Source organism: Polypterus senegalus, chromosome 7, assembly GCF_016835505.1.
Source record: "Polypterus senegalus isolate Bchr_013 chromosome 7, ASM1683550v1, whole genome shotgun sequence".
In the NCBI taxonomy this organism is placed as follows: domain Eukaryota; kingdom Metazoa; phylum Chordata; class Cladistia; order Polypteriformes; family Polypteridae; genus Polypterus; species Polypterus senegalus.
The window spans coordinates 70639924-70664505 of NC_053160.1; positions in this window are offsets into that span (position 1 = coordinate 70639924).

A 24582-nucleotide genomic window follows, 5' to 3' on the forward strand; every position below is an offset into this window, starting at 1 on the left:
CCAATACAATACAGTATAACAAAAAATTGTATTGAAATGTCCATAAAAACTGTTTTTGAATTGTATTAAATATTTTTAGTTATAATTAAATTTTAAACAATGCTTAATATAGTAGGCACCTGTAGTAACATGTAATAAACTAAAACACTACAGCACCTATCACAGGCTGCACCACTCAACCAAGCAGAGCCAAGCAGTACTGTACTTACTGGAAAACCTTTCATAAATACAACATATTGGACTTCAGCAGTAAGAGGATTTATGAATTATTAAAGTTTAAGAACACTAAGGAGTACTAAAATCATGCTTGTAGTATAGCAAAAATGACAGCCACTTATTGCTTTTCTGTGAACAATGCCAGTCTTCGTGTTTAAAGTACATAATTGACATTTGCTGCAGTCCAAACAGTGATTAATGTACTCATTCAAAGAAAACATTTTCATATTCTTTTAGTTTAATTGCTTACTTTAGCCCCTACTTCACTTTATACAGTCTGTAATATTACAAGCGGCAGTTTATACCTATAAATAACAGCACATAATCTGTTCTGTTTTACTAGTAACAATTACAATCATGAGGTAGTAACTTTTAATGAAAGCAACTGAATGAGCTTGTGACCACACAATATCAGCTTTATACCAGCCAGTATTACTGCGTGTGAGGCCAGTTGAACATAACAATACTGGCCAGTGTGTATTAAAGTGACGACAAAATTATCCATCGCCGACAATATGTCACAATCTCATGCAAGTTCATGGGAAACCACACTGAGTTGGACTGGGGCTCAGATATTATATTTAGAATCAGAGAAAGCTTATTAGCTTGTAAGGTTATACAAAGACACCAAACAGCTTATAGCAAATAGCTTCATATCTGGGAATGGTGTAAACTAAATGCGACTGTGTGTGTGGTCCAAATACCTAAAAGCCTTGTTCAGATTGGAAATTATCCCTGGGATTCCCAGACAAATCAAGCACAATAAAATTCATGTTTGCCTTTACTTGCAAAAAGAAAGCAACTAAGCTTCCTTTCATGTCTAATAAGCAAACATTTGACTGTTTTACTTTGAGAAAGAGATTATAGCTAGTATTTGCAAAAGCATCAACTTTCTGCTAAACAAGAGATATAGCCCCCAAAACTTGAATTCAATGTGAATCTAAGCATTTCTAAAATAATAAGAGAATGACCGGCCCATTTTTAGTGGGTTAGTTCAAGTTTCTAAGAGTTCACAAAGTGCTCACTGTTTTGCTTCTTTTTGTCTCTCCTACTGTTAGGATTATAAGCTTGTCTGGCCTTTATCTTTCATAGGCCTTTGTAATTATATCAAGCTTTATTTTTCCATTGCCAGCACCCCACTATGACTTTGTTAAGTGTTACTGGATTTATTAGGAAGGGCCAGACTTCCGCTTCTTTCTGTCTACATATAAAATTGTCTCTTCAAAGTTCAAAAGCCCGTGAGATGTATGGTATATGTATACTGCAACTTCTAGATTTCATTTGAAAAGCCCCATTGGCAAAATAAAAAATAAAACACGTAACAGATTCTATAGAAATTGCCCATTGCTTGTCACATGTCAATGATGAAATACAAAGAGGAAAAAAGAAAATCGTTTTGACTCAGTATATTATCTATCCATCTATTTGCTGATCCAACCTATTCCATTACAGAGACACAGAAAGACAAATCCATGCTAGGAATGCTGGGTCCAAGGCAAGAAATCATTCTGGATGGGACATCTGAACATCTCAGGGTGCATTCCTGCTTGGCCAGTCTTACCCCAGCATGCACATCTTTGGAATTTGGAAGTAAACCAGAATACTCATGAAGAACAAGAAACCTCCAGATCCTGGCCAGATTCAGGTCACTTATGCTGTGAGGTAGAATTTCTAACCACTTCTTCCCTTAATAAATGAAATGCTTCTTAACATGCTGTTGATTCAAAGTCTGGTGACAAATTTATTCCATCATTTGTTTTTTTCTGTTGCGAGGTGCTTTGGGTAAAGTAAAAGTTGTTTTTTTTTTCTTGGTGTTCTTCACCAAGAAATTTCAGAGATTAATTCTAGAACCATTATGGTCATTGTACAGGCTGAGAGAACTGCAAGTCATGCAGAGTGGAGGAATGAAGGGAATGATAAAATCCATACATTACAGTAGATGATAGGGATGTGATGGCGTTAGAGAAGACAGAAATGTGCCAGTGAGATGAACATTGTTTTTCGGGTGCCAGAGAATTATTATGCCAGTTTCTTTCAAATGATTGCCTTCCACTGCTGCTTTTTTAAGTTTGATATTTGCAATCAGCAACCCAATCACAGAACAGCACAGTAGTATGTGGTTAGTGCTGTCATGTTACCCGGATCTAGCATAGGGTTGAATCTTGCATCCAGACATTGTCTGTGTGGAGTTTGCAGGTTTCACCTGATGTTTTGTGTGATTTCTTTCACGATTCCCAATGATGTTCAGCATAGCTTAACTGGTGAATCCAAATTGGCCCCTGTATCGTTGTGTGCAACCGATTACATGTTACTACCTTGTCCAGGGCTGTTTACTGCCTTGTGCCCAGTTTGCTGGGAAAAACTGGTATCCTTGAACTGAATTAAGGGAATTTGAAAATGATATGAATCATAACTTTAAAAAAGCATAGAATAATAATAATAATAATAATAGAAATAATTCTTTACATATATATGGCACTTGAGGCAATAATTGTTTATGTAAAACACTCTAATGAATAGTTTTTAATGTCATGATAGAATCAGTACAGAAATAGAAATATAGGCATATAAGGCACTGGAGGCATAATAGTACTTGTCTCTAAGGAAGAGATAGCAATTATTGTGCTAAAGAAACAGAAATTCACCCAGCTTAGTTCTTTAGTGACATGTTACACATTCATCTGAGCCCCCTGAAAACTATTACTTAGTGCCAGAGGCATAGCAACAAGACAGCAAAGATAGGTAGCTGCCTGGGGCCCCAAACTGGAAGGGGGCCACCAAGGGCATCCATTTACAGCTTTTCTCATTGAAATGACAAATATATGGGAACCCCCAAACCCTCGACAACAACACAATCGCAAACCCATCTAAGAGGGACCACAATCTCTGCTGCAATAGTGTTTGTGATGAATGTTACCTTTTTTTAGGCAATTTTTAATGTAATCAGAGCCAGTTTCACAAATCATGAAGAGCATTTCCATGTCTGGGAGAAATAACTGGATTGACTCAGTTTGTTTAGACAATTTGACCATTTTTGATTCAGCTTCAGTCTCTTCGGGCCCCACTGTAGGCCATAATCAGCAGCACTGATTCAGCGACAGGCTGATTGAGTAACAAAGAGACAGGGGTCTAAGAAGTCATAATTTAGTCTCCAGCAGTCCTGGCTCATCCTATCATTGTTGCCTCTGGTGAGAGAAGTTTTTCATCTTTAAAGCTGTTTAAGTCTTACTTGAGATCTGCAAAGTGCCAGGAGAGGCTTGGAGCCTGAGCTCTAATTTCAATAGCACGCGGCATTCGAAGATCTTTGGAAATGGAGGATGCCGGGGCTGCATTTGCTGTAGCCAAAGCCTGCAAGCGGTAATTTTGAAAGTTACAGTAGAGAATAAGAATATGATTTTTTGTTTTTTTAAATTTCTTTTATGTTGACTTTTTAAATTTATTTTTAGAACATTACAACATGCAATTTGCATTTATTTTTTATTACCCTGTGTACCTTATATTTATTTGCATTTTTAATTACTTCTTCATATATTTAGATTTTTAAAATGTACTTTATTCTATTATTATTATTTGTAGGTATTTATTGTACTGTTTTATTAATATAGTCTGTTCTTTATAAAATTAAAATAAAGGATTTGTGTTTATTAAATCCTCCTTCTTGATCTTATTAAATTCGACTTTGAACTTAAATAATGGTAATAAATTTTACCATGTCAAGACTCAAGGGAGGGTGAGTGAGAAGGCCCTATGACGTTTTTAGCCTGGGGTCTCCAGAGTCCCAGAGATTGCCTCTGCTTGGTGCCACTTACAGTTTCTAAAGTGTCTGGATCTGTGAGTGTACTCATGTGAGGTATTGTGCTGAAAAATAAAGCGATCAGCATCATTGCATTAAGTGAAAATGTCAAATGCCATCTTTAATGCCACTCAGTTTCCATTTATGAGGTCAAAAAAAAACAATTTGCCCAATAAAACACTACAGCCTTTGCTAAACATGCAGAAGGCAGATGCTTTCTGATCTCCTTCCCCAAAACATTTTTCATAGATAACAATTAATTGAGACTCAAAAGGAAAGAAAACTTTTCTGAATTTCACAGCTTTGAGGCTGATGATTCACGGCACCTTAATACACGTGTGGAGCATTGAACTCTGTCATCTACCAGTACTTTGAGAAATGTTAAAATCTCTCTGCATCACCATTGCGAGGTAGTTCAGACTATGCATTGCAGTTATGTATCTCACATTGAGAATTGCTAGACTGCCTGTACCCCATTTTGGAATACCAGAAGCAGTGCCTTCAAACTCAGGAGTACATGGTATATGTTTATTGAAAAGAATGTCAGCAGGTTCAAATGTTTGTCCTTGGATTCATTTGTGGTGACTACAAAAAAACAGAACTGATTAGATATTGTCCTAACTTGTGGATAAAAGAATAGCAATGCAGAAATGAAAAATATTTGCATATATGTAACACGATTTAACGTGGCTCATTTACAAGTGAGAGCAGCCACAAACCAGATATCTGTGTGAACTAACAATGCACAGAGCTTGAAGGTGTGTTTAAATATAAATAATTGTCTTGTATTTTGTACACTGGAATGGGTACACTTTTTTCAAGCTTGCCTGAAGCCTTCATTGCCTCACAATCTTTATTTTGCAGGACTACAAATCATTCAGTTCCAATAAATAATATGTTCTAAGAGGACAGGAGTTTCAAGGTAGGGTAGTTATACTCACCAATTTTGGCACCACAGAATGTCGATGCATGTTAAATAGCAGAAGCAGGTAAGGATTTCAATTAACTCTGCACACGTGACAATAAACCTACAGACTCATTCGAACACAGGTGAAATTCCATAGCTTTTAAGTGTGTAAGTTTCTGAAAACAGAATATAGTTGGCCTCTTATGTTGAAATGCCACACGCACCTGTGTTACTAACATATTTTTACATATAATGACCCATTGCTTTGCTTTGCAGTAGTCTGTGCGATAATAATGTGTAATACATATGAATTGTAACTGAAAAAAAATAAAAATAATCAAATTACAATGCTAAATGAGGGGTTGTTTAGTTGAGCAACTACCCCAGTTGTAATAAACTACATATAATGTACTTAATATATGAATCATATAGGGTATGCATTTAGATACTCAGTTCTGCTCTTGGAGGTCCACATTTTTTTGCTTCAACCAAAGTTTTAATTAGAACCCATTTATTTACTACTAAAGAAATGTGTTCTTTTGTGCTTAGTTTTAATTACAAACCCTTCTTTATTTTAATTTTAAACAGCTTCATTAAAGTTTCATTTGCTGCCTGTTTTCCTAACCAGCCATTAGTTAATAACAAGGTGCAAATGACAAAGCTAAGGTGTGTCCATTTACACTTGTGTAAGTGTGTCATGAAGTATCTGTGTTAATACAATGCTTTGAAATAAATGAGAGAGAAGGGAAGGACCAAGGGGTACAAATCTGTTCTGGACCACAAAAAATATGGATAATATTCTCAGAAAATTAAAAATCTACAAAGATTGTCTTTGAGAAATGAAATCACTAACAAGCCATGCAATTAAATGCCAAGTTTCATTATCTGCTAGGCCTGGCTTCTCATTCTGAAACTGGTTGACATGAAATCTGCAGCTATTGTAGACCTCCAGGACCAGAATTGAGTACCCCCGGTCTATCCATTACCCAAAAATAGTTTGAAATATTACAATGCATGAGGCAGAGGGTGGAAGCTGACATTTAATACATATAAACATTTAAGAATGTTCCTATTTGTTATGTCAGCTGAAGCATTTTTAATTTGCAAAAACCATATATCGCCACTGTGCTGTGATCACACTGGACAGATTGAAGCACGTCAGAGATGAGCTAATGTCTTTCTTAAGGGAGAAAACAAAAGAACACTTTCAGCATTAGTCTCTCGTCAGTCTTCCCTAAAATTTCTAAAAGTTCAGATGTGACTCAATGAGTATGGAAAACTTTCATAGCACTGTTTCTATTAATTCATGGGTTATGTGGCATGTGCATCATGTTCCAAGCAATCACTGTGCATAATAGCCACCTGACACACAAAACAGTGATGCCAATGAGAAAAAAAAAACCCAAAAAACAGAAAGAATGTGAGTTAAAAAGAAATAAATACCAAGCACAGAAGTAATACCAGGATGTCACAGGAGAAGACCAAGTCTAACAGAAAGCTTACATGCAGATGAGAGAGCCACACTGGCAGTGCAGATAGTGTCTTGCTGTATGCCAGTATCAGAGCACAGAGGCAATTAGGGGTCACCGTCATGGAAACATCTGATTGGATGGTAGAAAGAAGATGCAGTAGGGTAGGCATCAGTGTAATGTAGAGAGGTAAGTCACACCAAATACATTTGGCCAGGACTAAAATAAGAAACTTTGTCTCACCTCTCAACTTTCTTGATGTCGCTTCAGGTCAAGTAGATATTTCTGACTTGTGTGGCTGCTGTAATTAAACCTCCTATCACATATGGCATATACCGTAGGTGACACATAGTGAGACCATGCAGATAGTGCTGACCCTGTGCTCTGACCCCAAGGGGTATGTGAAAAACCAAGTAATTTCCTCGGGATTAATTAAGTATACTAAAATAAAAAATAAAAATAAAAGCATTTCTTCTTCCACGCTAAGAGGCTATTGCACCATTTCCATCTAGTTTAATGGTGATTAGGCTCACATCAGCAAGGCTTAGAGTTAGACACATTGTCAGAGCAATTTCCTTTTTTCCATCCCTACCTAATTTATTAGATGTAGTTATTCATATCAGAATTACATTTGAAAAGGACTGCTGATGATGTCCCTTACAGTCTATTCTGGGGCAAAAAGAGAAGGAGCTTTGAGGTATTCATCCCCTGATATTTCTTGTGTGAATACGGACACTACCATATATATTATAAGCAGTTGTCAAGGCCAAAGGGGTGCTGACAGTATATTAAGTGAGATGAAAATACAATGGCAGTGGCAGAGTTTTTATGCAAGTCAATGTGTGCAGATGTTCCTTCGTATTAAGAGGAGTCAGATGAGGTAGCTCGGGCATCTCATCAGGATGTCTCCTGGATGCCTCCCAGGTGAGGTGTTCCGGGCATGTCTAACCGGAAGGAGACCCTGGGGAAGACCCAGGACACGCTAGAGGGACTATGTGTCATGGCTGGCCTAGGAACGCCTCGGGATTCCCCCGGAAGAGCTAATAAAAGTGGCCAGGGAGAGGGAAGTCTGGGCATCTCTGCTCAAGCTGCTGCCCCCGCGACCCGATTTTGGATAAACGGAAGAGGATGGATGGATGAATGGAATGTGTGCAGACAAGAGACACTAGAAGGCAGCAATCCATTTGTGCACAAGGTTAATTTAATGAAAAACCTTTGGGAGAACACAGTGAAAAGTGCTTGGGTGTAGCCAAAAACTGGAAAAATCAACAAAAATTGCCAGAATGTTGTCAAGATCCTCTATCTGTGTAAATATCATAATAAGGAGTATCTCACCAGAGGAATGGCTTTTGAAACAGCTCAAGGATAAAGCATTTCTGAATCAAGGGGAATAATAGCAGACTGAAGGAAGTTCAAAGTCTGTCCTTCAAAGTCTTTTCACACACATACCCAGAGCTACTTACAGTATATATGGGGCAATTTAGAGTTACCTAACAAAGTAAGTTGCAGTTCTTTGGGGTGCTGAAGGAAACCATAGTATACACAGCATACAAGATGAACACAAAGTATTGGGAATTCATTTTGATCCCAGCACTCTGGAACTGCAAGGCAACAATACCAATATTACACCACCACCGTGCTCACCACAAAAGGCATATACTGTAATTGTAAAAATGTTGAAGTACAGATAGCTTGATTTTTAAGAAGTGGAATATTGATCACAAAGCTTGAACTCTCTCAAAAAGAAGAAACTGGTAAACTGTGCTCAACAGACAGAGAAACGAGTCAGACAAAATGACTGGGATGAAACAATACACACCATTATATACAGCATGTAATCCAGTACAAGAAAAAGTAAAAAACTGGATAAAATGACAAAATGTTCATCATTCAGTAGGCCTTTGGTGTAATCTTATGAGCTCAGGTCATTAAACAACAATAGGATGGAGGAAAAACAAACTGGCATTGGTGGATAGTGAATGCCCTTGAGTGTCCCAGTCTAAAGCTTTATATTATGTAACAATAATCCTCATGAGGAGCTGACATCTGCTGCTATCAATGATCTCTAAGAATGTCGACCAAACTACAGCGCTTATGCAAACAAAGATTAATAGAAATTGCACTGTGTTCATTTGCACAGCTGGCAGAGGACTATCCAAAAATGACTGGAAGCCGTATTGATACCACAAGTGCCACCTGCGAGCAATGACCTCTAGGGGTTGAAAACACACAGTATGCATTCAGCATAAGGACCTTTCCACAGCGGGGGGAGGCGTCACTCAAGATGGAGTTCTGTTGTTTCCAGTATTGCTAGAAGTTGTAAGGTTAGCTGGTGCCCTAAAGGCTAAGATGCTGGTGGGTAGTTTCAGAGGCTGCAAGGATATGAACCAGACAGCACTCCCAGGAATGTAGCTCGAGTCAGTTTTATTGAAACACTTCTAGTTTTGATGATGGAATCAAGCTGATTAATGGTATTACAGTTAGAACAGGCCTCTTTGCTCTGCCAACTGTCATCCAACTTTAACAGGCACTTCCAGGTTTAATGGGAAATGAATCTACACCAGACACCCAGGTTCAAGACAATGTCTCAGCAAATAAACAGGAATGGAAGTGTTCTTCTTGGAGGCCACCAGAGTAGTAGAGAATTCATGCCATTGCTATGTGGAATGTTGCCCTTTCTAAAGCTGTGAGTGTTGAAGTTTACAGGTGAATGCAAGATGAGTCAGGGTAGTTATAACTCTACAGGGAATGGATACAAACTACATTTGCCAGAATCAATAATATTAAGATCCAAAATAAGGTATTACATACACAAAAATGTATTTATCTGAAAAAATAATCACAAGACCCGGGGGAAAGTATTACACATTTTTTAATCTTTGTGCTAAAGGAGTTGACATATTGAGTCACACAGGAAGTGTGGTCTTCCTATGGGGATTCTAGTAGTTTCAAATAATGGGCTTGTTAGAGGGTGCCTGAACCTACAGTATCCTAGCCAAACAGAAACAGAGAGGATTTTCAGCTTCTACAATAATTAAATTACAATTTACAGTCCCAGCAGTGCTTTTCTTCTTTTCCCCAAACACATTCTGCTTTGCTTCTTGTTCTTTTACATTTGTAACATTCTGTATTTCAGAACATTTCCTTGACTAAGGGACATAGTTACATTGCTGTAGCTGTATTATATTTGGAAAATATTTTTGTTCAAAGCTTTTTGGCAGGGAAGTACACAATGCAAAACTACAACTGAATGTTATTTCGTATCCTGTCCATCTATTTGTCTGCCTGTCTGTGCAGGTACAGTAATTCAGGGAGTATTTGGACCCCTTCACTTTCTGGTCACTTTATTGTGATGATCAGTAGCCACTATACAGTGGATTCAAAAACCATTCCGATACCTTCACTTGCTGAACACTTTATTGTGTTGTAGATTTCATTGTATATTTATCAATTTACCATTAATGACAAAGTGAAAACATTTTCAGAAAGGTTTGCAAATTTATTAAAAATCAAAAACTGAAATCTCTCATTTATGTAAGTATCAGATCCTTTGCTGTGGCACTCCAGATTGTGGTTACATGCATCCTAATTACTTTAATTATCCCTGAAATGTGTCCAGAACTTGACTGGAGTCCACCTGTGACCACTTGAATTGATTGGACATAGTTAAGAAAAATACACACTTTTGTATCCCACAATTCAAATTGCATGACAGGACAAAATCCACGCCATGAAGTCCAAGGAACTCCCACCAGCCCTCTGCAATAAAATTGTGTTGTGGCATAGATCAGGGCAAGGGTATAAAAGCATTTCTAAAGCTTTGTGTGGTCACAGTGGTCTCAGTAATTGTGAAATGGAAGAGGTTTGGAACCACCAGCACTCTTATTAGAGTTGGCTGTCTGGCCAAACTGAGTAACTGGGCAAGAAGGGCCTTGGCCAGGGAGGTGACCAAGAACCCAATGGTCACTCTATTAGAGCTTCAGAGGTACTCAGCTGAGATGGGAGAACCAGATTGGAGGACAACCATCTCAGCAGCACTGCATTAAATAGACATTTTTGGTAGAGAGACTAGGCAGAAGACACTCTTAAAAAATAAATTAATTAAAAAAGCATGCTTCAAGTTTGCCAAATGGCTTTTAGAGGACTCTGACACCATAAAGAAAATGATTCTCTGGTCTAATTAGACAAAAATTGAAATCTTTGGGCAGAATGCCAAGCACTATGTCTGAAAAATTCCAGGCACTGCTTATCACCTGCTTAACGCCATCTTTACGGTGGAGCATGGTGGCAGCAGCGTCATTCTATGGGAGTGTTTTTCAGTAGCAGGGACAGGAAGACTAGTCAGAATTGAGGGAAGAATGAATGCAGCCAAATACGGAGTGGATCTTGAAGAACATCTGCTCCTTAGTGCACTCAACCTCATGCTGGGACAGCAGTTCACCATTCAGCATGACAATGACCCAAAGCATACAGTCAAGGCAATGCTGGAGTGGCTTTGGGACAAGTCTCTGACTGTCTTTGAGTGGCCCAGCCAAAGTCCAGACTTGAACCACATTGAATTTTTGTGGAGAGACCTAAAGAAGGCACTTCACAGACATTTCCCATCCAATCTAGGAGTACTTGAGTGGCTCTGGCAGGAACAAAAAGGGATAAACTGTCCAAATCTAAGTGTCCAAAGCTTTTAGATGCTTACCGAAGAAGACTCAAAGCTGTAATTGCTCCAAGTAGGATATTTACCTGACTTGAGAGACTTACATAAATGAGATTTTTCAGTTTTTGATTTTTAATGAACCTTTCTGAACACATTTTCACATTATCATTATGAGTTATTGAGTGTAGACTAATGAGCAAAAATGGCAAATTTATCCATTTAAAATGAAATCTACAACACAGAAATCTACAAATCCACTGTATTTCGAACTGTTTAACTTATTTCAGTTATTCTTTTGACAATGGACTGTAAGAATGTATTGCTTGCCAGATAAATATTTATTTCTCCTTTTTCAATTTAAGTCTCAAAATGTATGTCTTACAATTAAAAAGTTATAATCAAGCATTCAGACACACAATATTCTAAAGGTCAATTTATAAAATATGAAAACAGTCAAATCAAAAATATAATCAATGAAACATTAAAGAGAAAGAGTTAAAAAACCATGAAGTCAAATTTAACGATATTTATTTTTAAAGTATTTGTTTCAGAAACTTGAAAGGTAATTAATCTTTCAGGTTTTACGAGGCATACAGAAGAACTAAGACGCATCCCTTTCTGTTCATTCTAATTTTCTGAGGAGGTCCAAAAAAAAACTTAAGAAGGGTTGGTAGAAAAAGACTGAAATATAAAATGTCTGTTTGTTTCCTCCAATGAAGCTTAGAGGCTTTAAGAAGAGCTATGGCCCTGACCTTATATTGCCCATTGCTGAAACCAGAGGGATGTTCACAGTTTATTGTCCGAACACGGAGGGTGAAAGACAGACTCTGAAGTGCAGTAGTGCCTGAGTGCAATGGACAATTACAATTGTTTATCCACCCTCAAGAAATATCACCATTAAACAGCATTTCCCAATAAGACCCCAACTCTTTATCTTACCTTTGTTTTGTATTTAGAGTATTTACAGACCTTTCTTTTATGACCGTACTGGGTGAGGCGGTATGCATTTTATTGACAGATGTAGATAAACGTAATGATATTCTGGTAGCCTTCACAATACAAGTATTCTTGATTTTTTATTATATCTTTCTCTACTGAAACACCATACCAAGACATTTTTCAAAGGACAGTATATTTACATATATATTTTTTGCCCCTGACACACTGGAAATTTATGTGAGGCAAAGATTAAATCAGCAAAGCAGTGGTCCATTGCCTTGAAAGCAGACTATTAACTAAAGAGAATCCACATTAACAATGGAAGAAACTTCACATAGATTTTTTAAAATATTAATGATTTTACAAGGAGAAATGAGTCACAAATCAGTCACCAACTAGAAACAATAAAACTTTCCACAGATTATGACCAGACCAGGAACTGAACCCAGTTGTTGTAAAAAGGTTTATATGTTTATGTAATAGTGTAGTTAGCATTGCCCATTGTAATTAAAATTCTCAATCTGGCCATTAGTTGCAAGATAATACCTAAAGTAATAATCGACCAAAAGAAGAAGAAGAAGAAGAGGCCTCTTAAAAACATAAAAGAATTATGGATGAAGCTCAACAAACAAATCCATCAACTTATTGTAGATAAACCTTCCACTACAAATAAATTAGTTAGATGACAATTGAAATAGCACGAATTAGTAATGTGGAAGGATGTCCTTATCAGAGTTAATGTTTGCCTTGTGCACAGTGCTGCTGGAATTGGGTGAAGATTCTCCTGTCCTGCTCAGAATTGAGTGGTTTTAGGAAATGGTTGAATGAGTAAATAGATAAGCTGCATTGGCAAGTCTGAGCTTTGATGTATGCATCTTAAGTACTGAGTCAGCTAATGAAAGAGTAATTACAAAAATACAGGATGATGTAATAAAGCTCAAGGAAACTTATTCATATGCTCACTTCCTCTGGATAAGATAGCAGCTTTTGTATTCTTGGAATAAAAAAATTAAAGTAACAAAATCGTGTCCATCATATCTGTTGCATGTTGAGACATTTTTCAGTTTACAGGTTTGACGAAGACTGAACTGTACCTTCTAGCTCATAAAATTCTGTAGTCCAATGCTTTTACCACAGACGGTAATGTAAAACATTTTACTTCAGCTGGAAAAGCAAAGAACATTAAATGGAATCACTTGACTTTTGTGAGTTGCTGGACTGCAGTGACAAAACTGCCTCAGTTCCATTATTGGAGACATTAAATTGTACTTTATTTTGTAGTGGATAGATCAGCATGATTTCAAAAAAGGAGCAGGAAGAACCCGTTTTTAAAATCAAGATGTCTTTTGTCAGTACTTTTTGAAAGATTAAGTTGATTTCTTGGTAAGGGTAGTAAAAATGAAATAGATGTACTTATGCAACTGCACTATTAACATTAGATCAACAATTTGGCAATCAATCAATCAATCAACATTTATTTATATAGCACATATTCATACAAAAAAATGTAGCTCAAAGTGCTTTACGAAATGAATAGAAAAATAGAAGACACAATAAAAAATAAACATAAGTCAACATTAATTAACATAGAATAAGAGTAAGGTCCGATGGCCAGGGTGGACAGAAAAAACAAAAAAAACTCCAAAAGCTGGAGAAAAAAAAAAAAAATCTGTAGGGGTTCCAGACCACGAGACCGCCCAGTCCCCTCTGGGCAATCTACCTAACATAAGTCAAACAGTCCTCTTTGTGTTTTAGGGTTTTCATGGAAGGACCTGATGATGATGGTCACGTAGACTTCTGGCTTTCAGTCCATCAATGTTGGTGCATCATGATGCTTTGAGTAGGTGGTGGTGGCGCAGGCCGCCACCACAAAGAAACCGTAAAAAGAAACAGAAGAGAGAGTAGGGGTCAGTACGGATTTTAGAGCCACTATGAATAGTTATTATGATGAATTGAACATACAGAGTATCAGGATTAAGTTAAAGTGAAGTTATGAGAAGGCCATGTTAAAGTAATGTGTTTTTAGCAGTGTTTTAAAGTGCTCCACTGTATTAGCCTGGTGAATTCCTATTGGCAGGCTATTCCAGATTTTAGGTGCATAACAGCAGAAGGCCGCCTCACCACTTCTATTAAGTTTAGCTTTTGGAATTCTAAGGAGACACTCATTTGAAGATCTAAGGTTACGATTTGGAATATAACGTGTCAAGCATTCCGATATATAAGATGGAGCGAGATTATTTAAGGCTTTATAAACCATAAGCAGTATTTTAAAGTCAATCCTGAATGACACAGGCAACCAGTGTAGTGACATCAAAACTGGAGAAATGTGTTCGGATTTTCTTTTTCCAGTTAGGATTCTAGCAGCTGCATTCTGCACTTGTTGCAAGTGACAAGTGGCAAGGGACAGGAGACTGCTGAAGTTTTTAACCAAATGAGTTTGATGGATTGAATGGTCTCCACTCTTTTGTCAAACCTTTGTTTTTAACCTTTAATTATTTAAAAATGTACTGTATTTTGCAAGGGGCGTACATTCCCTTAAAAACAGGGTATTTTCTCTTTCAACCATGTTCAGTAGGATAAACAGGAGATCCTACAGAATAAATGTTGTAACAGGCTGAAAAGATTTTAAAAGGTTTAGTAGGAGAATACTTGGGGACATTTAGAATATTTAGAACTAGATTCAATACTAGAAAATGAAATACGAGTCAACACTAGTAAATATTTTCGCTTATGTAATGACTGCACAGGATGGCAGCAGTTTTAGGCAGGATGGACTGAGGAGACAAAGCATAATAGTAATAACAAATCAAGGTCAAAACCATGAGGATGCAATGGCAAAAAGACGTGGCCTGAGAGTCAAAAAACAGAATCCTTCATGCAGTCTAAGCTAAAACACAAGACATACATCAAAGTGGAAGAACAGAAAATAATTTGTAGCCAGAGAGATTTTTAGCAATGATAATGCTAGAGTTTAAAGTTTTGAATTAGTCACAAACTTGAATAGTAAAGCAGTGTATGCTAGTGGCTTATAAACTGTCACAGTAATTATGTCAAGCATCGCACACTTCCAAACTTGTAATTGCCTGGCAACCCTGCATTACACTCAGCAAATAATGGTAGCACCGATGTTAAAAACAAAATGGCGGCTTGAGAAAATGGAATTCAAAAATAAATAATAAATAATAATAAATCAGAAAACACACCCGTCCATTAAATTCTTGACCTCTAAAACTCGCAAAACACTACCTCCATTACTTTTATCAGTCAAGGAGAAAGTTGCAGAAAATAAATTTAAAAATTTAAAAATAAAATTCAGATCACCATAAAAACTAATTGCTTCTTCTTTGTTTGTTTGTTATTTGAGGGCAAATCTCTCATGAAGGTCTTTCCTTTGTTATATCAAAGACAGAATAAAAAGATCAGAGCAACAAAAAATAATAGTTAATAACACATTGTCGCCAAGGGTTTAGAATGCACCGTAAGCATGCCAAACTAAACCAAGTAATTCATTCAAAAGTACAGCCATATCCAGACTAAAGTTTTAGAACTGCATTGATATAACTTTTAAAAAATGTGTTGTTTGTCTTTCTTGCTCAAGCAAAGCATTTAGCAACAGTTGGTGTGGCTCTCAGCTGCTGTTTTGCTAAATACCTGGTAATCATTGCATCGGGAAAGGACAAAAAAAAAAGCAGCACTAGTTGAAGTAGGAGATGGTCTTAAAATCACTTCTACTTTTTAAAGTATGTAAAATGTATATGTGGCTGCTTTTCAATGTCAATAACATACAACTGAAGCTGATTATTCTGAGGTGAACATTACCTGAATTAGAAATTATTCTAGATAAAGAGAAATTTGAATACAATGCTGAACATTAAAATAGTGTGTGATGCCCAGAAAAATACTAAAGATATTCATCCTGATTGTGCCAGAAAATGTTCATAAAGGTGTGCTCTATAATTTTTTCCTTTTATTGCCTTTTATCCTGCGTGTGTAATTTCTTTTGTTACGTGTTTGACTCATGCTAGAACCTACCTTGCCAACTCAGTAGCTGCTTGATTTTGGGAACTTGGAAAAGATGCAGCTACAAAAAGTATTGAAGTAGAAAATGTGCATTATTAAACTTTATCCATTTATTAACAAACTAAAAATGGTTCCTTTAAATAACAAATTATGAAATGAAAAGACATTTCTTGTAAATACCAAAAATGACACAAAGTACCACAGTTAAGATCGTGCAGTGCTAAAATGAAGCTCATATTATTAACTCAACACTAACTTGCTGTTTTATTTGTTATTTTCATTCCTCTTTTCACTTTAATAATTAAGTCCAAGTAGGCGGGGCCTCCTATTACTACCAGTCAGTCAGGTGTGCTGCCGACTGTGGCAGTACAGCTGAGGGCTAATAAAATGACTGGTGCCAGCCTAAATTCTTTGCTGTGGCATTGTGTGTGTTAACATCCTTGGCATTAACCCCAATCATGCCCAAGGTTTGGAATTATATATGAATACAGTTAAGCCCAAGTGTCACTTGGGATATAGCTGTTATGATCCAATGTATAGTGATACTGTATGCCTGAATAATGTATAGGTCAATATTCTGCTGCCATCTAGTGGATAAAATAACATTATGCTACCAAAAAATCATAAATATTTCTATGCATTTTACCACTCTGAGATAAATTATCAGTTGAGCGAGCAGAGGTTGGGGGCATGTACTGATATAGCATGTTGCTGCATCCACCATATGATAAACCACCTCAGGATCCCAAATTAGGACCAAAGTGCAGTTGTGCAATGGGTGAAATCTTAGCACCACACTAGTTTGAATGGAATGGAAAATGTGAGTTTACAGTGGCTGGAGTGCCAATCCCGCCACCAACCCCCAAATTTTCCCTTGCTAGTTAGCAGATCTGCTTGCAGAGGTGAATGCAGGTTAATGTCGTACACCGGATGGAGCAACTGCAGGTTAAAGGACTTTCTCATGTGCCCAACGGAGTGGAATCACTTACAAGATCCTTTACAGAATTCGAACCAGTAGCCTTCTGATTGCTGGCAGAGATCCCTAGCCTAAGGGCCACTACTCCATCTGGGCTGGGGTGAGCCTTCAACCAAAATACAATGGTGTGTGAATGAGAAACTGTAAAGCCAGTTTTAGAACAAACTGAAACTGATCCATTAGTTGCATCAAGCAATAGCAATAACAATGGGAACTGGTCATTAAATGTTGGCATGGATAGTGAAAACTGCTACACATGGCAGAGCCAAACTGCCATGATATGCCTGGTAAATTCAATTTTGTGAAACTTCATTGTGTTGCATGTAGGTATGTGGAAAAAAAGCAAAATGATTGCAATCAAGTGAAAAGTCAAGAAAGATATAAGCCTCATAAGCACTGTTCACAATGCACCAACTGTCAGTGTTTGTGTCAGGGGAAATGTCAATAAGTCTTGCATTGTGGTAGCCTACAATAACACAAGGGGTGCATCAATCATGCGGATCAGGTACTGACATTCTACCCTCTCATGTGCAAGCAACCAAAAAAAAAAAGATAAGAAAAGTGCAGAAAAAACACAATCAAGACAATTGAAGTGTAACATTGGGCTGTGTGTTGCTGAATGTTTCAAAGCATATCACAAAAAGGACGTACACTAAATCTGCATCAGTAGAGCAGCGGACATTAGACATACTTTTTCTATTGTGATTATGCTAATATTTATGTATTTCAATGTTTCTGTTAAACATAACATTTTTTTCCATTTAAATTTTTTTTTATGTTTGTGGCCTGTTTTACCAGGGGCAAACATAACACTAAAGAAGCTACTGTCCACCCTGCCAGGTTCCATCTCTCGTGTCCAGTACAGGTTTGTAATGTCTAGTTTCCTGATTCGCCTTCTGATTCTTTAGATTTACATTAGTGATTTGGTTAGTGATTTGGATTTGTAGTAACTTTTTCATTTATATTTCTATTAATTGTAATGTTTGGAGATTAGATATATAATTCTGTTTTTCCCTAGAGTCCTAATTAAGTGTTTAGTGTTTTCTTTATACTTCTCTGTGTAAGTGTATTTTCCATTTGATATTTACTAAATTGAATCTATTAAGTTTTCTTGTTTAATTATTTCATGATCTCTCTTAATAATTGTACTTATTTTAGTAAAACCCAGTTATTGGTCTGTTAATAAAATGAATACCTAATTTAAACATTAATCTGTTAGTTGTGAATTGGGAAAGATTTAAGTGGTGACTGTCTCTTTGTGATTTTGTCCTAATTGGTAGATCCATGGAGGCAATCCTGACAATAATAATATTTTTACAGTGCTATTCTTGATCAGTTGCTAACTGTCAAAGGTTTCATTTGGTTTGGATGCAAGACAGAAGGTACATCTGTTGATCACATTTATAACCTCCTGATGATTCTTCTCACACCGTTACTTCCTCTCTCATATCCTGTGTTACATAAACAAAGACGAGCATCCAGCCAACACATTTCTGAACCCGTTTTTTCCAATATTTTATTGTTTAAAAATATTTAACATGGTGAAAGGTCAGATGAGAGATGTTTTAAATTTTCTTGACATGAAATATTTCTGAGAACATCCAGAATAAGCACCGATTGTATTATATTTTACCTTCAGTTTAGGGCTCAGTTGAGTGCTTACAATGAATGCTCATGATCACATACGAGGTAGGCAAATGATGTGCATTGTACATGTTGTTAATCTTTTTAAAAATGATTGTCCCTTCTACTTCTAACAAGCTCATAATTGTCATCTGTTTGAAGATCTATCTAAAATGCTACTGAGTTCTCTTTAGACCAATGGCAACACATCTTTACAATGCCTCACTGTAACTGTGACATGACTTTTTATCTTTGGCTAGGTTTTTTTTTTTAGTAATTCTGCCGTGTATGTGATGGGGGTTGCTGTTTTTTATTGTTGTATTTATTGAGCTTCTGTAAAAACCTAAATACCTTCTTAGTACAAAAGTGCAATCTACAGTGGTGTGAAAAACTATTTGCCCCCTTCCTGATTTCTTATTCTTTTGCATGTTTGTCACACAAAATGTTTCTGATCATCAAACACATTTAACCATTAGTCAAATATACAGTAACACAAGTAAACACAAAATGCAGTTTTTAAATGATGGTTTTTATTATTTAGGGAGAAAAAAAAATCCAAACCTACATGACCCTGTGTGAAAAAGTAATTGCCCCCTGAACCTAATAACTGGTTGGGCCACCCTTAGCAGCAATAACTGCAATCAAGCGTTTGCGATAACTTGCAATGAGTCTTTTACAGCGCTCTGGAGGAATTTTGGCCCACTCATCTTTGCAGAATTGTTGTAATTCAGCTTGTTTTGAGGGTTTTCTAGCATGAACCGCCTTTTTAAGTTCATGCCATAGCATCTCAATTGGATTCAGGTCAGGACTTAAACTAGGCCACTCCAAAGCCTTCATTTTGTTTTTCTTCAGCCATTCAGAGGTGGGTTTGCTGGTGTGTTTTGGGTCATTGTCCTGTTGCTGCACCCAAGATCACTTCAGCGTGAGATGACGAACAGATGGCCGGACATTCTCCTTCAGGATTTTTTGGTAGACAGTAGAATTCATGGTTCCATCTATCACAGCAAGCCTTCCAGGTCCTGAAGCAGCAAAACAACCCCAGACCATCACACTACCACCACCATATTTTACTGTTGGTATGATGTTCTTTTTCTGAAATGCTGTGTTCCTTTTACGCCAGATGTAACGGGACATTTGCCTCCCAAAAAGTTCAACTTTTGTCTCATCAGTCCACAAGGTATTTTCCCAAAAGTCTTGCTAATCATTGAGATGTTTCTTAGCAAAATTGAGACAAGCCCTAATGTTCTTTTTGCTTAACAGTCGTTTGCGTCTTGGAAATCTGCCATGCAGGCCATTTGTGCCCAGTCTCTTTCTTATGGTGGAGTCGTGAACACTGACCTTAATTGAGGTAAGTGGGGCCTGCAGTTCTTTAGACATTGTCCTGGGGTCTTTTGTGACCTCTCGGATGAGTCGTCTCTGCGCTCTTGGGGTAATTTTGGTCGGCCGGCCACTCCTGGGAAGGTTCACCACTGTTTCATGTTTTTGCCATTTGTGGATAATGGCTCTCACTGTGGTTCGCTGGAGTCCCAAAGCTTTAGAAATGGCTTTATAACTTTTACCAGACTGATAGATCTCAATTACTTCTGTTCTCATTTGTTCCTGAATTTCTTTGGATCTTGGCATGATGTCTAGCTTTTGAGGTGCTTTTGGTCTACTTCTCTGTGTCAGGCAGCTCCTATTTAAGTGATTGCTTGATTGAAACAGGTGTGGCAGTAATCAGGCCTGGGGGTGGCTACGGAAATTGAACTCAGGCGTGATACACCACAGTTAGGTTATTTTTTAACAAGGGGGCAATTACTTTTTTCACACAGGGCCATGTAGGTTTGGAATTTTATTTCTCCCTAAATAATAAAAACCATCATTTAAAAATTGCATTTTGTGTTTACTTGTGTTATATTTGACTAATGGTTAAACGTGTTTGATGATCAGAAACATTTTGTGTGACAAACATGCAAAAGAATAAGAAATCAGGAAGGGGGCAAATAGTTTTTCACACCACTGTATGTATCTTTCATCTGTGAGTAGCGGATGGTGAATGAGTCTGGATTTTCAAATTGATTTGTAATTAGTTATTCACTTTAATCCAGCTATGTGTGTGCACGTGAACAACACTGCAAGTCTGATTAAGATATGACATTAATACAGTTTGCTTATATGCACACACATAATCAGTTTAAGGAGAATAACCCGGTTAAGACAGAAATCTGGTTTCTTTAAAATCATCATTTACATGTGCAAGTAATTGTCTGGAGTCAAAAAAGAGTTAAATGTTATCATTGGCCACCATGAATCTGAAAATAAACAAGAAGCCTGTTATAATTTTCTAGTGTTTTATAAATATGTTTAGTCAAATTGACACTTTATGTATAGGATTCTCTTACCAGATTGCACACAACAACCTCTTTTCTACTTGGCTGTATGATTGGGCCCTGCAAAGGATCTGATACATGTGCAATTTACCTCACACCCAGTGCTGCTGCAATAATAATAACGCAGGTATTTTTTACTTTAAAAAGACATTCATTAGGTTATTTGTTACTTTAAAAAGTATTCGGACTATACAACATATGTTACTTTTTTAACGTGTTACCCTACTGGTCCCGGAATTGTGTTGCTGGCTTTAACACTAAGTTCAGCTCATCAACATAAATTTCGCAATTTCTGAAATATTTAGATTATTTCAGCCGGAAAAGGAGTAATTCAATCACCCAAACATTTGCCTATAGAAATGTAAATTGTGGACACTTCTACCTGTGGTTTCTAAAAGCATTTGCAAAGCAAATACGTGCGTGTTTCCAACGGAGTGCAATAGACATGCACAGATTACAAAACCCTGAACAGTAACCCAGTTGAGGGTTTATATGGCCATGTAATTAAATTATCCAAGGAGAACTCTACATCTGTTAGTCAGGTTTGTCAAAGGCCAATAACCCAGTGTCTGTAACCAGAATAAGGGTTTACATGGCATTTTAGAAATCAGGTTACTGTGAATAACTGAGTTGTTGAAGCACATGTAAACCCACTAAGGGTACTTTTCATCCACAATGCTGATAAGAAATACTATGTAACAAGTTATAACAAATTAACTTACATATAGCTACAGAAAACCGTATATATACATAGCGTAAGGAAGGATAAAAAAAGCAGACCTGACTTTATTCTTGTTATATGTAATGAAGTACATATTGATATTTTGTGATCTGCTAATAAATTTATAATGAATATGCAGCTCCATATTTGTTTTTGAAGTATATTTTAAATAATGCTCTGTACCTGACCTTTCTCTAGTATATAAACATTCCAAAGCAGCTATGCTATCTTCAGTTTTTCATTTAAGATCTGTTTCTGAAATGTGCCATATACGCTTATTTTAAGCTTATCTGTACAATACAGCCAGAGTTCAAAGACCTTGAAATTCAAACATTTCCTTTTAGGTAGCTCACCAGATACAGCAGATGATTTCAGCTGCTCATATTTATAATACGTTGGGCAAATAAAAACAGAATCCCTCTAATTTGTGGTTAATTAAAGATTCCATTTGGAATTGACTGTCTAGATTGCAAGCAAAGATTTGCCCTTACTGAACACAATGTACAGAGTGACTAGCTGGGAATGTTTTTTCACATTTTGACATGAACACTCTAATAATATTCTAAAACAATCCTTGCAACCATAAAATGACGACTCACTGAAATATGTAACTTAACAGCTGCCATCTTTATTATTGTATTGTAAGTAGGAGTACAATAGCAGCCTATATAAAATTTTAGAGCAAAATTTAGTTATGTTTGGGACCTGAATGGAGCTTTGGATAATAATAACAACTTGGACAAAACAATATTACTTGAATGAAACTTTTTACAGCATGCAGTTAAATGTATCCACAATATGGTAGAAAAAAAGTGAACTATGGTAGTAAAGCCATTTTTTGTGAGCTTACTGTATACAACTTGTGTAGATACAATGGCTACCTATAAAGACACAAATTAAACAGTCACATGTAATGAAGTAGAAGGAGAAACACACCACATTTCACAACACACTTTCATTAGGTTCTACTTTCATGATGCAGGAAATGACACCATATAAAAAGCTTCAACAAACCATGTAGTATTCAGAAAAAAAATATGTTTGCTTGTTCACAAGTGGAATTTCTTCAGATTAACAAGCAGGAGGTATAAGGAGATCAATTTTTAATTTTGTCATAAATCTTCCATTTCAAAATACACTTAAATAGTTTTAGGTGCTACAAAAATGAGAGGACAGATTATTGTGTATTTTGTATGCTTTATAAAAAAGAAACATTTGAATTCAGAAAATGAACTTGCATGTGCACATATAAAATTTGTAAGTAACTGATAACTTTATTGAAATGTAATGCCACGTAGCAGACTGTGCATGCAATACATTAACCTCTCAACTTACACACAATTAATTTGTATTTTTCAAACAAAGTTGGTTTCTTCCTTAAGCCCAAGGCTCTGTCTCACTGCATCGCTGCCATGAGCTCAGTAAATGGCTGAATGGATGAATGGATAGATGTCTTATGAATTTAACTACAGTCATCAGACTCAACATCCCTTCTGGGGTCTGTACTTAATAAATCTTGTTCCTTTACCACAACTGACTTTCCCTTTACAGTATTCACGCATTCATCTATCTATTAATAGTTGTAAGAAAGGTAGAAATCAAAATAATTAGCATTACTGTAACACATTATAGAATTCAGCACTTTTCATTACAATACTGGAAAACTACCTCTCTGTCTAACCATTATGAAATTTGCTTACCCCAGGTTAGGGGTGTCATGGCAGCATTGTGTACCACTCCAGAACCAGTCCTGGACAGAGCAGCAACCCATCACAGCCGTACTCTCTCACAGCAGGTCTTTTTAAAGTCACCAATCAACTGAAAAAGCAAACACAGCACAGACAAAGACAGGATTCAAATCTTGGACTCTAACGCTGCCTTTGAGCAGAACTAACTGCTTCGCCACCAACAGTGTGGAAGTTGTTCAGTGAAATCTCAGAAGGGTCAGAGCTGAATATGTGAAGTCAGACTCTGCTGCCTGTCCCACCCTTTCTGGAAATACAATAGAATATTATAATGCAACCCAAGGCAAGTCTTGAAGTATCTATAAAATGAAGTGGAAACGGCAGAAGAACAGCCTGAAGGCCAAGGGGGTGGCTAGGACAGGCTTCATTCAAGGTTGTCACATAGAGAAAGAAATGGATGGAAAGCAGGGAGAAAGAAACTGTGATCGTTCTCTACATGTTCTTTAACATGTTCATTTAATAAATGGAGGCAGAAGGCTTTCCCTTATTGTTACAGTGTTCTCTCACTCAGTCTCACATCTGGATGACTGCAGACAGTCTTCAATTTAATTTCTAATGAGAACAGTTTATTTAGTTTTGTACTACAATATTATATGTTGCATTTGTAATTTATATTTTCATCGTCCTTATGTTCTAAACTGAAGAAGACAGTATAAAAATTGGAAATGGTTTGCACTTTTATAGCTGAGAGATATATAGAAACAAAGTAGGCCTTCTGGTTTAAGTGTGAGTTTTCTTTCCTGGAAAAAGGTACAATACATTTGAAAACTGCAAAAATGCACACCAACTTTGGACACGATATTGTAACTTCAGTGAAGCAGAATTAACTAATACATGAGCAAATGATAAATCAAAATAATAATCACTGCAGAATAAAGAAATTCAACACTGCATATCAAAACAGGTTCTGCTATGAAATGTTCCGCTGAGTTAAAGCCAATGTGTTATATCAAAAAGCAATCTGAAATCTATGATAGCAAAACAGTCAAAGTTCCATAAAGAGAGCAAAATTAAAACTAGTGTTAGATGTTTAATTTTCTTGCATTCTGCAAATTTTTAGAACAGGCCGGCACGACGATTAGCACTGCTGCCTTAAAAGCTCCACAGTCCAACATTCATTTCCAAGTCTAGTTTTCGGAGGTGTGAGTGCTTA